Source organism: Anomaloglossus baeobatrachus, chromosome 4 (assembly GCF_048569485.1).
Source record: "Anomaloglossus baeobatrachus isolate aAnoBae1 chromosome 4, aAnoBae1.hap1, whole genome shotgun sequence".
Classification (NCBI taxonomy): Eukaryota; Metazoa; Chordata; class Amphibia; order Anura; family Aromobatidae; genus Anomaloglossus; species Anomaloglossus baeobatrachus.
Genome location: NC_134356.1, coordinates 376238572 through 376255435, shown reverse-complemented (window position 1 = coordinate 376255435; position 16864 = coordinate 376238572). Strand labels below are relative to the sequence as shown.

Genomic DNA, 16864 nt, shown 5'->3' with positions numbered 1-16864 from the left:
CCAGCTCTGCCAGTTTTTCCATGGTCACTTGTGCAGTGTGAGTGGAGGTGTTGTCTTGCAGGAACAAGATTCCTTTGGACAGCTTCCAGCACCTTTTGGCCTTCAGAGCTGCCTTCAATTGATCAGAAATTTCAATGTAATACCTTGCATTGATGGTGGAACCCTTTTGAAGGTAGTCCACTAGCAGCACGCCCTCCTTATCCCAGAACACAGACGCCATCATCTTAATAGCTGATTTTTGCACCCTTAACTTCTTTGGATGAGGAGAACTACTGTGCCTCCCCTCTTTTGACTGCTCCTTGTTTTCAGGGTCATACAAATAAATCCAGGTCTCATCCATAGTGACCAGTCAATCTAGGAAGTTCTTATCAGTCTGGAAACGCTGACAAATGAACTGGGAAGTTTTCACTCGCATGCTTTTTTGATCTGTTATCAAACATTTGTGGACACACTTTGCAAATGGCTTCCTCATGTCCAAATGTTCTTGGATAATGGCACAAACACATTCACAGGAAATCCCCATGATGTCTGCTATTGCTTTAGCTGAAACTCGCTGATTCTCCAGTATTAGGTTGTGCACAGCATCAATGATCTCCGGAACTACAACCACTCTCGGTCGTCCAGGACGTTCCTCATCATTGGTGCTGAAGTAGCCCGTTTTAAATTTGGCAACCCAGTTCTTAACTGAGGAATATGAAGGGCATTGATCCCCCAAAGTCTGCGACATATCACCATGAATATCCTTTGCAGACTTTCCTTGCAGAAACAAGAATTTTATCACTCTTCTGCTCTCAGTTGCTGTGAATATCGCATTAGACTCTGCCATTTTGTTTTCCTGCGTATAACACTGTTGCCATAAGCAATGTCAATAAGCAATGTCTGTCAAAAAAAGGGGCACACTTTTGTGTAATTTTCTGAAACCCGTAGCATTCTCATGTTTTGGAATCTATGGCTCAGTGATAGCTTATTTTTTGCATCTCGAGCTGACGTTTTTAACGGTACCATTTTTGCGCAGATGCTACGTTTTGATCACCTGTTATTGCATTTTGCATAAAATTTGTGGCGACCAAAAAACTTAATTTTGGCGTGTAGAATTTTTTTGCTGCTACGCTGTTTACCAATCAGATCAATTGACTTTATATTTTGATTGGGCATTTCTGAATGCAGCAATACTAAATGTGTGTATATTTTTAATTTTTTTAACCCTTTAATTTCCAATGAGGCGAGTTTTTTAAATTTTTTTAAAACTTTTTTTTGTTTTTTTTTTACTAGGTCCCCTAGGGGACTATAAGGATCAGCAGTCTGATTGCTTGTTCCTTTCTGTAGATCAGAGCAGCATTGCTCTGATCTGCAGAAAAGCAGCTCTCCTCCCACACACGGCAGTCTGCCGGCAGTGAGAGAATGTGACTCATGATAGCTACAGGAGTCATCACATGACCCTGTGCTACCATGACAACCATCGGAAGTCACGTGATCACGTCACGTGACGTCCGATGGCGCAGGATAATTGAATACTTACTGCGGCACGCTGTTACATCTCGCTGTCAGATTTTGACAGCGACATGTAAGGGGTTAATAGATGCAGGTGGAACACGCATCCACTCGTGCCTGGCATATACACATGTCAGCTGTTCAAATCAGCTGACATGTGCTCAGATTGCTTAAAACCACAAAAGTTAGTATTGAGGTAGTAATAATATTAAAACACCACTACTATGACTAGTCTCATAAAAATATTTTATTCAAATTCATAAATATTAAAACAGAACAGTTGTAGTGTCCTAATTTCTTCAAAACAGTTAATATCAAAGAGACATACATATAAAGTGCAAGTGTCAACCAAGGTTAGACCCACGCCAGAGCTCGGCGTAGATGGTTGATATAGCGGAGGATAGAGTGCGGTAGATCCTAGGTCACTGTCAGGCTGATACTGGTTCAATGTACTGTATCTACCTTTTTGCTAGTGGATAGATGTCCTAACTGACATTGACCCTCTCTCTACTTGAGGTATATGTGAACCTCACTGTCCTTGCTGACCTCTAGCGGGGGTAACCACCACCAAAAAAGTGATAGGGTGCATAAAACAGAACCATAGACAAACAAATAAAGAATGCATTTGATGTCCAGGGTTCTTATGTTAGGTAAAGTATCCCTAATATAGATATGCTGGATTAGTTAGGTAGGAGCCCGGAGTTCCACTTAGCTTATGGACCCCCCAGCTCTCCCGACGCGTTTCACCCCACCTAACGCAGTAAAAGGGGATCATCAGGGGATATGATATGAGTCACTTCTTTAGAAAGGACACCTGAAAAAATGATGAAGACATGGTATCAATAGACTTGATGGAGACTGCACTGCATAAGCACAAGAAAGCACACTCTTATATAGATCATATAGGTCACTTACAGGGAAAACAGGGGTCCTCTTGTTCAGGAAATGATGCCTGTTCCCTTTCAATATATGGGTCAAATGAGAGGACTATTGTGTCCGGGATGGTTATGGTTGTCAGAGTCTAGTCCCTATAAGTCACAGGAGAATGATAATTTATAATATTTTGCATGCTATGAAACAGCTTTTTGTCGGTATAGGGCAGTGATGGCGAACCTGTGGCACTCCAGCTGTTGCAAAACTACAATTCCCATCATGCCTGGCCATTCAAAGCAAAAGCTTTGGCTGTAAAGACATGATGGGAATTGTAGTTTTGCAACAGCTGGAGTGCCACAGGTTCGCCATCACTGGTATAGGGTATAGGTTTCTCTACCTGGATATTGGGCGTGGTTGTATGTGCACTCGTTTGTGAGAAAGCAGGTTCTTGTATCCACTCTGAGTCTCAGGGGGATGTATAGTCTTTCCTCGCACTCCTATAGCGTGGTTTGTGTACCATTCCTATAAGGATGATAGGAGGCCCATATTTACATATCAAGTAAGTACATTCTGGGACGTCTATTTGTATTACCTCTTGGCTGATACCAAAATGAATTTTCTAGCGAGGTGTGGCAACCATCATATCACTCAAGGTATGGAAGTGACTCCTTTGAGGAAGACAAAAATAATATAAAAATAAGAATGATGAAGTTCCCTACATAAAGAATGTATGGAAAAACTACTTCACATACAGACCATGGTTCGACATTGCTATTGGAGTATACATACAGGCAAAAAATACATAAAGCTCAAAATATACCTGTGAGAAAAAATAGCGGTGTGCACACAATGAATAAGGGAAGGTGCCCTGTCATAGGACTGGTGAGTCGTCCTAGATAAACATATTTCCTGTAAGAGAAAGCATACTGGTGTTCAAGTGTGTCTGGGTATTCAACAGGTCACAGTATAACATAATAATAATAATAATTCCTCCACTAGGGACTAAAAATTCAGAAGGTAAGTATATGATGAATCAAAGCCTCACCAGGTATACAGACCCATCCTACACAAAGTTACAGTGTGCTGGATTGTCTGGTAAAAAGTCCACAATAATCACTAATGTAGTCATAGAGGATGGTAGTTTACCTTGCCTATATAGGAGGTAGGGAATGCTACAAGGTTCCTGGACAGTGGGATCACTCCAGATCTAGACCTAGGAGCTACCACACTCTATCCTCCGCTATATCAACCATCTACGCCGAGCTCTGGCGTGGGTCTAACCTTGGTTGACACTTGCACTTTATATGTATGTCTCTTTGATATTAACTGTTTTGAAGAAATTAGGACACTACAACTGTTCTGTTTTAATATTTATGAATTTGAATAAAATATTTTTATGAGAGTAGTCATAGTAGTGGTGTTCATGTGCTCAGATTGCAATGGGCTGTCTACGGCAGCCCACAGAGATTACAGTGACACGATCCATGATGTACCCAGTATGTCATGTGTCATGATAAGGTTACTCACAGCTTTCATGCGTCTTGGCATGCTTTCCACCAGTCTTTCACACTGCTTTTGGGTGATCTTATGCCACTCCAGGTGCAAACATTTAAGCAGTTCTTCATTGTTTGATGGCTTCTGACTATCCATCTTCCTCTTGATTACAGTCCAGAGGTTTTCAATCGGGGTTCAGGTCTGGAGATTGGGCTGGCCATAACAGGGTTTTGATGTAGTGGTCCTTCATCCACACATTGATTGGCTTAGCTGTGTGGCATGGCGCATTGTCCTGCTGGAAAAAACAGTCCTCAGAGTTGGGGAACATTGCCTGAGCAGAAGGAAGCAACTGTTTTTCCAGGATAACCTTGTATGCGGCTTGATTCACACGTCCTTTGCAAAGTTTAAAGGGAACCTGTCACCATAATTTTTGCTAGTAAACTAAAAGAATCCCCTTCTGCAGCTCCTGGGCTGCATTCTATAAAGGTTCATCTTGCTACTGGCTCCCCTGGCCCCCCTTTCAGACCTAAATAACAACTTTATAGAATATTTCCTTTTGATATCGTAAGGAGGTTTGCTGGCCCCGTGGGCGGGATGTATTTCGTCTGTTATCCCCCTCCTGTCTCTGTTCGCCGTCCCCCAGTGTTCATTTACATAGATGAGGCCGCCCTCATCTCCGCAGTGCTCAGGGAGTCTCGCGCATGCGCAGTGGCACTATCGCAGGACTGAGCACTGTTTTCAAAATGCGAGCACCTGTGATGTTATTGCGCAGGCGCGAGATTATAATGCAGAATGGGATTCTTTTAGTTTAATAGCGAAAATTCTGGTGACAGGTTCCCTTTAATCTGCCCAATTCCAGCCTTGCATCCACAGATCATAACCGATCCTCCACCAAATTTCACAGTGGGTGCAAGACACTGTGGCTTGTTTGCCTCTCCAGGTCTCCGTCTAATCATTAGACGACCAGGTGTTGGGCAAAGCTGAAATTTAGACTCATCAGAGAAGATTACCTTACTCCAGTCCTTTATGGTCCAATCCTTATGTTCTTTGCCAAACTTCAGCCTAGCTTTCCTTTGCTTCTCATTGATGAAAGGCTTTATTCTAGCTTTACAGGACTTGACCTTTGCCTCTAGGAGCCTGTTACGAACTGTTCTTGTTGTGCACTTCACCCAGCTGCCATTTGCCATTTCTTTTGTAGGTCACTTGATGTTATCCTGTGGTTGCTGAGTGACATTTGAATAAGATGACGGTCATCCCGGTTAGTGGATAGTCACTTTCGCCCTCGAACGTTCTGTAGCTTTGTTGCCCCCAATGTCTGCTGCTTGACCTTGTTGTAATGGACTGCCGTCTTAGAAATTTTAAGGATGGAGGCAACATGACGTTCACTGTATCCCTCTGCTAGTAGAGCCAGAATTGAGCCCTTCTTTTCCTCACTCAAGACTTTTCTTTTCAACTCCTTTGGCATGGTGAAAAGTTATTTTTTTCATTCCTATTACTTTTGGGATATTACTAGCACTTCTTTTGCCATCCAGCTTGTCCTATTGCAAGAGGATTGTGAAGACCACAGCAGTGTTTTTTATACTTTCCCTTCGTTAGATAAGATTTGGTTCAGGTGATCACCTAATCAGAAGCACATTAAGTAGAATGAGGTGGACTCTGGTTGGAATGCAACTGACACTGGAATGGAAAGGCTGTCAGACATGAAGAGAAGCTGATTTTTATACAATTGGGCAGTAGTCTTTTAATTTTTGCCAGAGCTGTATATTACATACATATACAGTGGAACCTTGGTTTAAGAGTAACTTGGTTTGAGAGCGTTTTGCAAAATAAGCAAAGATTGTTACAAATGTGTAACTTGGTTTAAGAGCAATGCTTTGCAAGAAGAGCAAATACTCACCATGTACACTTCCAGTTCCGTCCTTTCACAATGCTCTGACCCGCTCTGGAGGTACCTTTCTGTACATATGTACAGTATACCATTGTACAGTACAGTATATACTATATACAGTAGCATGTCTATCAATTTGCATTTGTGGATACAGTATTGTACTTTCTTATTGACAACCAGTGTAGCACATTGCTTGCATTGTACCTCTAATTTTATTGTAATCTAAAGTGCAGTTTAATCTGTTTTATATGTTTTTTACTGTACTGCACAGTATTTTGTATTAGTGTACTATAATAATTTTATATGAATACAGTACATTATTTTGTATTACTGTAATATGTTTGTATAAATACAGTAAATATTTTTGGGTTGTGGAATGAATTGTCTGCATTTCAATTATTTCCTATGGGAAAATTTGTTTTGATATAAGAGTAACTTGGTTTAAGAGCACATTCCTGGAACCAATTATGCTCGTAATCCAAGGTTCCACTGTATATGATTTGTTTGTGTTTGGACTTCGATAAACCTGATATTATCTCAGTATATTTCTTTTTTTGTTTTGTTTATATACCATCTCAGTGTATATATATTATGTTGTGTTTACTGTATATACCATCTCAGTATACACTAGTACATATTCCCAATAAGCCATGATGACACATCACTTAGTATCTAGCTGGGGTTCAGCTGATACCGAGAAACACTAGTAATGTCACAGAGGTCATCTGCTCTCAGATCATCACTTCAGCTGATACCTGGGGGAGGAGAAGTAAATTTGCTTTTCCACAACCTTAGCTGAAGAAAATTCTCCAGCCCCTCCTGAGAAGACCTGGAATATTAATGTAATTTGTAAATAGGAAAGAATTGAAAATCTATCACATTGTGCTGCACCCAAAGAAAGATCATCCATGTCAGAATGGATATTTCATTTGGAGACCTCCAAGTAAAGCACCTGGATATGATGTGTGTGTGTGTGTGTGTGTGTGTGTCTGTGCGTGTTTGTCTGTGTGTGTGCGTGTGTGTTTGTGTCTGTGCGTGTGTGTGTGTCTGTGCGTGTGTGTGTCTGTGTGTGTGTGTCTGTGTGTGTGTCTGTGCGTGCGTGTCTGTGTGTGTGTGTCTGTGTGTGTCTGTGTGTGTGTCTGTGTGTGTCTGTGTGTGTGTCTGTGCGTGTGTGTGTGTCTGTGTGTGTGTGTGTCTGTGCGTGTGTGTGTGTCTGTGCATGTGTATATGTTTGTGTGTCTGTGTGTGTGTCTGTGCGTGTCTGTTTGTGTGTGTGTGTCTGTGCGTGTGTGTGTGTGTCTGTGTGTGTGTCTGTGTGTGTATGTGTGTGTCTGTGTGTGTGTCTGTGTGTGTGTCTGTGTGTGTGTGTACAGTTCTATGACTTCAATTGCTAGAAATATTGTTGTAAAGGTTTCTTTATTTACTAATTCCCTTCTAATTTCAGAATCCCTTCCAGTCTATGTCTATCAGAACCTGCAATCAGTGCAGAGGATGCAGAGGGGTCATCATGCTGAGAAATGTAAATGACCCTGACTGGGCTGCACTGAGTTTGGATTGGAGGGGGAGGGGGAGAGGAAAGACAGCAAGAACAGGCTGGGAGACTAGGGGAGCACTAGCTTCATCTCTTAAAGGGAGGGGAGAAAAGGAGCTCAGCTGCAGTTTGTGGCTGTGTCTGGTTTGTGCAGAAAATTCTAGGCATCCGCGCTGGAAAAATATATATCTGAGCCCAGCTCATGCCATCAGGGAGAATAATGTCTGTCTGCCATTGAAAATGGAATGGATCAGTACAGGTGACTTAAAAAATTCCAGATGATGGAGAGGCTGTGGATGACAATAAGGTAGGAGCTGCCTGTATGTATTGTTATATGCTATATATTGGAGATGGCTAGCAAGTAGCAAATCCTATCCCCAGGATGGGCTCATGGCATTACAGAATGGCACATCCATTGTGATCTTCTGGATTCCTCTTGTCTTTGGAGTACTGGCCATAGATCAGGTTATTGTGAAGGATGCTGTACAGAGGATGATGGCTTGTGTTATATACATAGAGTATATATATTGTAGACCCCAATTGTAAGCTGCTGCTGCTGCAGAGCCGGTCTTTATTATATTGCTAAATGTGCATTTCATTAATAAGCAATGGCTCCGATTTTCTTTCTCTTAAGGTGCCTGTATTCTCCAAAGAGGAGCCATACAATGTGCTGTATGGCAGATTCTGTGTCTTTCCACTAAATTGCAGGGCTTATTAGCTGTAAATAACAAAGAAATGCTGCACTTGCCTGGTGAGGGCACAGGGCTTGGAGTTGTGAGAGCAATGAATGCATTTCTACCGCTTCTCTTAAGATCTGGGCATTTAAATGGAATGAGAAGCATGCTGCAAATTGACATTCAGGAATGGCAGAGTGGATCACAAGGCATCTAAGCCTATTTGGACTGCTGCTTCCAACTCTGCAGTCTCCGGTGATACATAACGGGCTTAGGGTACATTCACCTATCCCTTTGTGTTCGGTACACATCAGCCCAGTGCTTGTTTTTTGCATTTGGCAATTATTGGGTTAAAGTGATATAACATTGGTGGTGAGGTATACCATTAATATGAGCTTTTTTGGATAATATATTTATGTTTCTCCATATAGACATGTTTGTTTTGACTTTTACATACTATAGGTGTGTAATTAACTTTGTACTGAAGGGAAGACTGGAGTGACCGGTGTCTAATGGTTGTATACATATTGGCTTTTACATTGTGGCTGCTACTTCATCTGGAGTCCAGTCTGTAAGGAATGTGGCACAGCTGTATTCTTGACATTGGTAGGTTTATTAGGTGTCTCAGGATATGTAGTATGTGGTTTTACCTGTTTCGATGTTCGTATCTTGGGACATGTAGTATATGGTTTTACTCATTTCGGTGTTTGTATCTCAGGATATGTAGTATATGGTTTTACCAGTTTTGGTGTTCGTATCTAGGGATATGTAGTATATGGTTTTACCTGTTTTGGTGTTCATATTTCGGGACATGTAGTATATGGTTTTACCCGTTTTGGTGTTCATATCTCGGGATATGTAGTATATGGTATTACCTATTTCGGTTTATGTATCTCATGATATGTAGTATATGGTTTTACTCATTTCGGCATTTGTATCTCAGGATATGTAGTATATGGTTTTACCAGTTTTGGTGTTCATATCTAGGGATATGTAGTATATAATTTTACCAGTTTTGGTGTTCGTATCTAGGGATATGTAGTATATGGTTTTACCTGTTTTGGTGTTCATATTTCGGGACATGTAGTATATGGTTTTACCCGTTTTGGTGTTCATATCTCGGGATATGTAGTATATGGTTTTACCAGTTTTGGTGTTCATATCTCGGGATATGTAGTATATGGTTTTACCAGTTTTGGTGTTTGTATCTCAGGATATGTAGTATATGGTTTTACCAGTTTTGGTGTTTGTATCTCAGGATATGTAGTATATGGTTTTACCTGTTTTGGTGTTTGTATCTCAGGATATGTAGTATATGGTTTTACCTGTTTTGGTGTTTGTATCTCAGGATATGTAGTATATGGTTTTACCTGTTTCGGTGTTTTGGCAAAACATTTGCAATCTGCTTTGTTCCTCTCTCAATCTTAATTTTATTGCACCATATATTGTCACAAATAGGGTTACAATTTTGGTCTACAATGTTGCCATTATGACTGAACTGCGACAGCATGACTGGTATTTTCTCACTCGTGGATGCACTATTTGAAGGATATAAAATATATAAAGTCAGCAATGTGTCCCAAATCCTCTGGAATGATACTTCAGTGTATGTAAGTTTATCAAAGGCATGACCTGCGAAGCCGGGGCGCCTGGTGCAGAGTACAGGCAGCCAGTGGCAGTATGGGGACGGCTGGCTGGCTGCATTCTTGCTTTGCAGCCACTGACATGACACTGGACTTGGCTGAGATGCATCGGGTGGTTTAATATTAAGAGAAAGGTAAGAAGCCCTACAAGCTACTTGCTAGAGTGTGATAAGGGATTAATGTTGGCGAACAGGCGTGATAAACCTGACTGATGCTTATTATGTACATTTCTCTAATAAACAGGCAGCTTTATATAGCATTCTGTATTCCAGGCAGCAGCTGTCAGAATGAAATACCTTAAGGCCATCATCCCTTTCTTAAAATATAGATTTTTGGGCTTTGAATGTCTTTAGAAACATCAATTTCTGCACCTCCGATCCCACGCGTTTCTCCAAAAAAGCATGTTTTGGTTTTTTTTCTTAGAAGCTAAGTACCTGTAATTGTTTTCTGTGTTAGAAGCTATGAGCCTTTTGACTGATTTCTTTGAAAAGATGATAATGTCCAGGCAGCCGGTGCTGCTGTTGTGATGGGTGCAATCATAGTTCTAAACAAAGGCAAAAAAGACATCCTTTCCATAGACATTTCGCTGGCTGGATGCAGATCATTTGCCTGTTTAAAATGCTTTATTTGTGGAAATCGATGGTATTGTATCAGTAAGAGGTGGAAGGCAAGCAGACAATGCAGATCTGATGCATCCTGTGCCTAATACAATGCATTGTGTTACATTGGTGCCATATTGTAAAAAGAAGCCATAAAATAACAGATAAATGATATCTAGTATTGTATACTGGTATATATGACCTTACAATGATAAATCGGCAGCTTAGAAGACTGCATTATGGTATTTGCAATCATTTTCGGTAATAGAATAGTTAAATATTTTAACCACTTTGGGCAAAGATGGGATGGTTTACTAGCCAAGTCCAGTTGTGCGGAAACCAATTAGATCTTTGCCTTCGCTATCCACATAGACTGGATCTGTGATGGAAACTTAATTCATGGGGAAACTTGCTCTGTTCAGTGACCGCTTATAACATCATTAAGAACATATGACCTATGTCATAACTAAAGCCATCACAGACTAATTTCGCTGACGGGAAGAGTTAACTATTGAGTCGCTAATCTGCCTCTTGGATTTGCGAATCAGATGCTATTCGCGCCTTATGTGACATTAGGTATGCAGTCATGATTCACTCTTATGGGGTAGGATCTGACATTTAGGTAGACTGATCCCCTATAACCTTGCATTGATCATTTACTGTCTGGTTGCTAGAAGATATTAGTTATCTTTACAAAGGGAAGGCCCAGTTATTTGGTTTGTTGTTTTTTTTTCAGTTTATTAATTTTTTTTTCAGCTTATAAAAAAGTCTTAATGAATTGAATTTTGTATGGACCATTCATGAAGACAAGTTTTTTTAATATACTCTCCCGCATGCTTCATTTGTCATTTTTTGTGTTTAAAATCACCCATTACAGATCATTTAGTGTGCTTTAGGCCTAAGCCACACGGCATGAAAATCAGAGCGAGTGGAATGCGATGTTTTATCGCATTCCACTCAGACCAATATTAGCCTATGTGTCAGCACCCATGAGCGATTATTTTCTCAGCTCTAATCTGACCGAGAAAACAATCGCACCATGCTGCAATTGTAATGCAAGTCTTGTTTCTCTCGCACCCATTCAAGTCTATGGTGTGAGAGAAAAATCGCACTGTACTCAAAGTACAGCGGTGTACCGCGAGTGCAGGGCGAGAATGACAATAGCCGACAATGGAGCCTCAGTTGCAGTGACACTTGCATGACACTCGGCTCCCGCTGTGCTGCCAGTGTGACCCAAGCATCATGCAAGGATCACAGTAGATCCCCGTGTGGCCCCGGCCTAATACATCAGGTAACTTGTTTTATGGGAATAGCCCTTTTATGTCCTCTTCACAGAGATGACTACGAGAGTTAAACTCTATGATGTGCCCTGTCTAAACTCTCTAGTGCCATTGATTTGTCCCAAGTACAGTAAAAAGCCCAGTAAGTGACCAAGCATTAGAATTGTGATCATTGTCACGGGGTGTGAGGGGATAACAGAGGACCAAGGCTCCTAGACTGGCTCTCCATATAGGGGGCCCTAGCTGTTCCTAATCCCAGAGATACGTCTAATGGTGAAAATGTCTGGGCCACCTTCCTTGCCCTGATCTTATTCCCCCACTCCCCCATCCCATTGGAGGACAAAGACAGGAGTGATTGAACTCACAGATGTAGACAAATGAGGAAACTGAAATCACACAGCTGGCACACCTGGAAATATAAGACAATAAGTGATAATGAGGAAATAAAGAGCAGGAAGGAAGTAAACAGACAAAGCGAGAATTTACACAGCACACCAAGACGCACACAATAAATCACCAGCAACTGGATCACAATAGTACACTGAACAGTTTAGAAAAAGCTGTAGTCACCATTAGAAGACAGGCTCTACCATCTTAAAAAGGCGGTGAGTAACTCTGATGGGTCTCCAACAACATGTGATCCAATAGGCAATTAGCAGGCTAGCTGAGATTAACTCCTGAAAGATCAAACACTAATATGCACACAGCTGGTCAACGCCAAAACCTGTCTGTGCAACTCGATGCAATTAGATGCACCAGAGAACGCATAATGTGGAGTGTCAGATTCTGCAGTGTGAACAGCGTCAGACGCCACCATGATGCTCGGCGAGTTTAGAGCCAAATACTGTGTGAAACGTAATTTATGTACCATATTTTTCAGATTATAAGTCGGAGGAATATGAGGGGTGTGTCTTATAATCTGAATGTAGCTAACCGGGAGGTGGAGAAAGATTGCAAGAGGCCAAGGGAATGCTGAGGTGGCTGTGCGGTGTCTTAAGCCGCTGTGCGGGGTCTCCAGTAGCTGCTGCTGGGGTGGCTATGCAGTGTCTGCAATGGCTGTGAGGTGACTGTGTGGGGTCTCCGGCGGCTGGACTGGCGCTGCGGGTCTAGCAGTGACTTCAAATAATGCTGCCCGGAGTTGGTTTGTGCGCAGATGGAGGTCTCAGTTCAAGCGCTCATCTGCGCAGGCGCCGCCTCTGGCCCATTGATCTCCCTCCAGCGGACTTGAGGAAAGTGGAGCCTGGAGGTGGCGCTCGCGCAGATGAGATCTCGACTTGCCATTAAGCCTAGAGCTCAATCTGCGCTTACTCAGGGCGCCGTTTCTTTTAAGCCTTCATCGCGCACAGCTGCCCCAGCACTGCAGCCCTAGCCTCTGCCATGTCCCCATCCCCCACCGCAGCCCCAGCACAGCCTATAGTTTCTGGTACACCCACCGCCCCGGCCTCCTGTGGCTCCTCCACCACTGCTACTGCCCCCCGGTAAGACACCACCGGATTACAAGACGGACCTCATTTTTTTTTTAACTTTTTTTGCTCTGAATTTGGGGTGCGGCTTATAATCCAGTATATGAAGAAGAAAACGGCACTTCCCTCGTGTATATTTTTTCAAAAGATGTTGGGGTGCACTTCAGGTTCCAAAGCCATAAAACAAGAAGTAACAAGGCACTCCCAAAGTGTGATGAAAAAGTGTATTTATTGTGCTTGAAGCACAATAAATACACTTTATAATCCAGTATGTCTTATAAAACAAAAAATATGGTAACTCTCAGACTGGGCAACATAAACCTTTACAAAGCGTTTTATCTATTAGGTTCCTATAAAGGTATGTGCATAAACAGTGTAACAGTTATACCATGAGACAATTCAAAATATCTGCTCCAATGCTCTCATTGAAATCCATTATGTTTATTAACATGTAGGGTATGTGCACACAACATTTTTTTTTTTCCCTCCAAGTGGATTCTATCTGGACTTATGAAGTGAACATAGGGCACTGCTACTGTATGTCAAAATGACACTAAGTATATAAGAAAAAGGCTGATGGCACATCCTATCTTTCTAATGTGAACAAGTGCAAACTGAATATGAAACATAGTAATAAAAAGGAGACAGTTGCACACTGTAGTGCTAAGGTATGTGGAACAATGAATATGGGAAAATACACATGCATTACTGCTATGAAAAAACATGTAAACATTGAGATACTTAGCACACAAAATTGGCCAGATTTTATGTGAGCCCAACAGCTAGCGGCAAGGTGACCTAACTTTTGTTTGTTGTTAATTCTTCATTTGCTGGTTCCTGTCCTATGAAATGTAGGGGTTTTTTTTAACTCAAACATAGGCATTAGTTTGATATGGACCCAACAAAAATGAGGTCACCTCCGCCTGCTCCAGATGATCTCCTGAACAACAACCACTCTTGGTCATCCAGGACGTTCCTCATCATTGGTGCTTAAGTGGCCCGTTTTAAATTTGGCAACCCAGTTCTTAACTGTGGAATATGAAGGGCATTGATCCCCCAATGTCTGCGACATATCACTATGAATATCCTTTGCACACTTTCCTTGCAGAAACAAGAATTTTATCACTCCTCTGCTCTCAGTTGCTGTGAATATCACATTAGACATAGAAAAAAAGAATCCGGCACTCTATGTCTCTTTTCTATGAGAATACGGTGTTGGACCCTATCTGAGCACCAATCATAATCCCAGGAGTGCCGTATACCTATATATTTTGAGTATCGCACTTGCCATTTTGTTTTCCCGCGTGTGCAAAACACTGTTGCCATAAGCAACAAACACAAAATTTTGAAAGCATATATTACACATAAGGATTTCATGTGATGTAACATTTGTTACCAGAGAAACAAAAAAAAGATCACAAAGCCAAAGACTTATCAGCAGCCCCTCATACAACGCTCTCCACACTTTTCCTCCCACTTCTATACTGCACCAAATGAAAAAAGGTGGAATAGTACTGCCCTGGTGCCCTTCACAGTATTACCGTACTTTCCTCCATTATGGAGCTAGTGTCCCTTATTCTAGCCCCGCAAACAGCCCCCTGACCCTATACAGTAATAATGAAACCCAATTTGTTGCAATTGTGTCCCCCACTTGCTGTTGTAAATAAAGAATGTGTGATCTGCATTCTGAACCCCCATCTTGTAATTATGTCTATTCCTGGATCCTTTTTATAATAGCCCCCATGTGGTAATAATGCCTCTTGTCCAGGCCCTTGTCCATTAATAGTGTGTACAGATGAGTCAATTTATTCAAATAGAATTGAATTTTACAATATACATTCTTAAAATTGAGGATTTATTTGTAAATCACTTCAACATGGAAACTGCAAAATTATTCTGCTAGCCACCATTTTTCTGAAATCTAAAGGGCCATAATAATGGTAAACAAAATTAACAGCTCCCCTCTCCGGCCCCGGCAGCCCTTGCCACATCTTCCGATCATTGCCGCTCAGGCTAAAATCCTCTTTAAGACCTGGGACACTTCTGCTGATGTGTGTCCATAAGGTCACAGCACAGGTCGTGATCTTCTACATGCTTGCCCAGAACCCTACTGGAACTTACTAGTGCCTTAAGTCCTGGCCTAGTATGACTTCAGTGTGAGCAGTGGTGATCAGAAGATTAGATGGGTGACTTTGAGAAGCGGAGAAGTGACCAGTAAGGGTACTTTCACACTTGTGTTCAGCGGAGTCCGTCACTATGGAGAATAGCACAGTCCGTTAACGCACTGCGCTATTCTCCATAGACTTGAATGGATGACGCACTGTAACGCAAGTGTCAGCGTTGCATCCAACGGACGACGCAGCGTCATTGTTTTAACGCTGCGTCGGGCGGAAGGAACGCAGCATGTAATGTTTTTTTGAGCAGCAGAATCCTTTGGATTTAGCTGCGCATGCTCTCTCTGGCTCCCTCCACCCGTAACCAGGGTACACATCGGGTAACCAAGGAACCCTGGTTACGTGTGCCGGGAGCACGACACTTCCCCGCTCGGCTCCGCCCCCTCCTGCACTCCATATGTATACACACACACACACACAATCGCGCGCGCGCACTCACACACACACACTCACCTGTCCCCCAGCGATGCAGTCCCCGCAACACTGACGTCCTCAGCCATGGCCCCGCTCGGCTCCACCCACTTCGTACTCCGCCCCTCGCTCCCGCCCCCCGCACACATTGTCGGCGACAGAACGATCAGCTGATCACCCGGAGGCCGGCTACTGTGAGTGAGCAGCTGATCACCCGGCGGCCGGCTACTGTGATTGATCAGCTGATCACCCGGTGGCCGGCTACTGTGAGTGATCAGCTGATCACCCGGCGGACGGCTACTGGGAGCGATCAGCTGATCACCCAGCGGCCGGCTACTGTGAGTGATCAGCTGATCACCCGGCGGCCGGCTACTGTGAGTGATCGGCTGATCACCCGGCGGCCAGCTACTGTGAGTGATCAGCTGATCACCCGGCGGCTGGCTACTTGGAGCGATCAGCTGATCACCCAGCGGCCGGCTACTGTGAATGATCAGCTGATCACCTGGCGGCCGGCTACTGTGAGTGATCGGCTGATCACCCGGCGGCCGGCTACTGTGAGTGATCGGCTGATCACCCGGCGGCCGGCTACTGTGAGTGATTGGCTGATCACCCGGCGGCCGGCTACTATGAGGGATCAGCTGATCACCCGGCGGCTGGCTACTGTGAGTGATCAGCCGATCACCCGGCGGGCGGCTACTGTGAGTGATCGGCTGATCATCCGGTAGCCAGCTACTGTGAGTGATCGGCTGATCACCCGGCGGCCAGCTACTGTGAGTGATCAGCTGATCATTCACAATAGTCTGCCGATGGTAAAACTGTAAAAAAAAACCCAAAAAAAACGGATTGCGTTGTTTTGCAGCATCCATTGCATCCGTTGTGTCACTATACGCAACACATCCGTTGCATCGGTCACACAACGCAATGCAACGGATACCATTCAACGCAAGTGTGAAAGTAGCCTAAAGGACATATATAAGGTTTTTAATTTTTTACATCTTTTATTATGTTCTAGAATCTAAAGAGACCCCACAGTATAATAAGGAATGTTAAATTTGCAGAGAACAACTTATTTTCGAACTTTTGTCTCCAGTACTGTCTCTCTTTTGCACACCTAAAAGGTAGCATAGCTTGATTTACTGTAAAATTGTGGATTGAAAAAAATAAGTTAATATGATAGTAACCTGTGGTAGAAATGAAATACTCTAATTTTTAGATTGAAGCATATTAAAAAAATCATTCAAAGATATTGTCTACAGTCCTAAGCTGTGGATAGATCAGGTTAATCTATGGATGTTCTGCGGTGTATTATTTATTTTTTTATTTTTTGTCTGTGTTCTATTAAG

At 42.7% G+C, this 16864-nt stretch overlaps 1 protein-coding gene across 9 annotated transcripts in view; it reads left to right on the top strand.

Annotated features, from left to right (window-relative positions):
• The window catches only part of MAGI2 (membrane associated guanylate kinase, WW and PDZ domain containing 2), a 1367587-nt gene that overhangs the window by 611053 nt on the left and 739670 nt on the right, over window positions 1-16864 (top strand). Inside the window, exon 1 of one of the 9 annotated variants that reach the window (XM_075345206.1) lies at window positions 7370-7584. The exons of the other annotated variants lie outside the window; for them this stretch is intronic. The gene's annotated coding sequence lies outside the window, so the exon portion shown is untranslated. Of the gene's footprint in view, window positions 1-7369; window positions 7585-16864 lie in introns of those variants that run through there. 9 annotated transcript variants of the gene reach the window in all.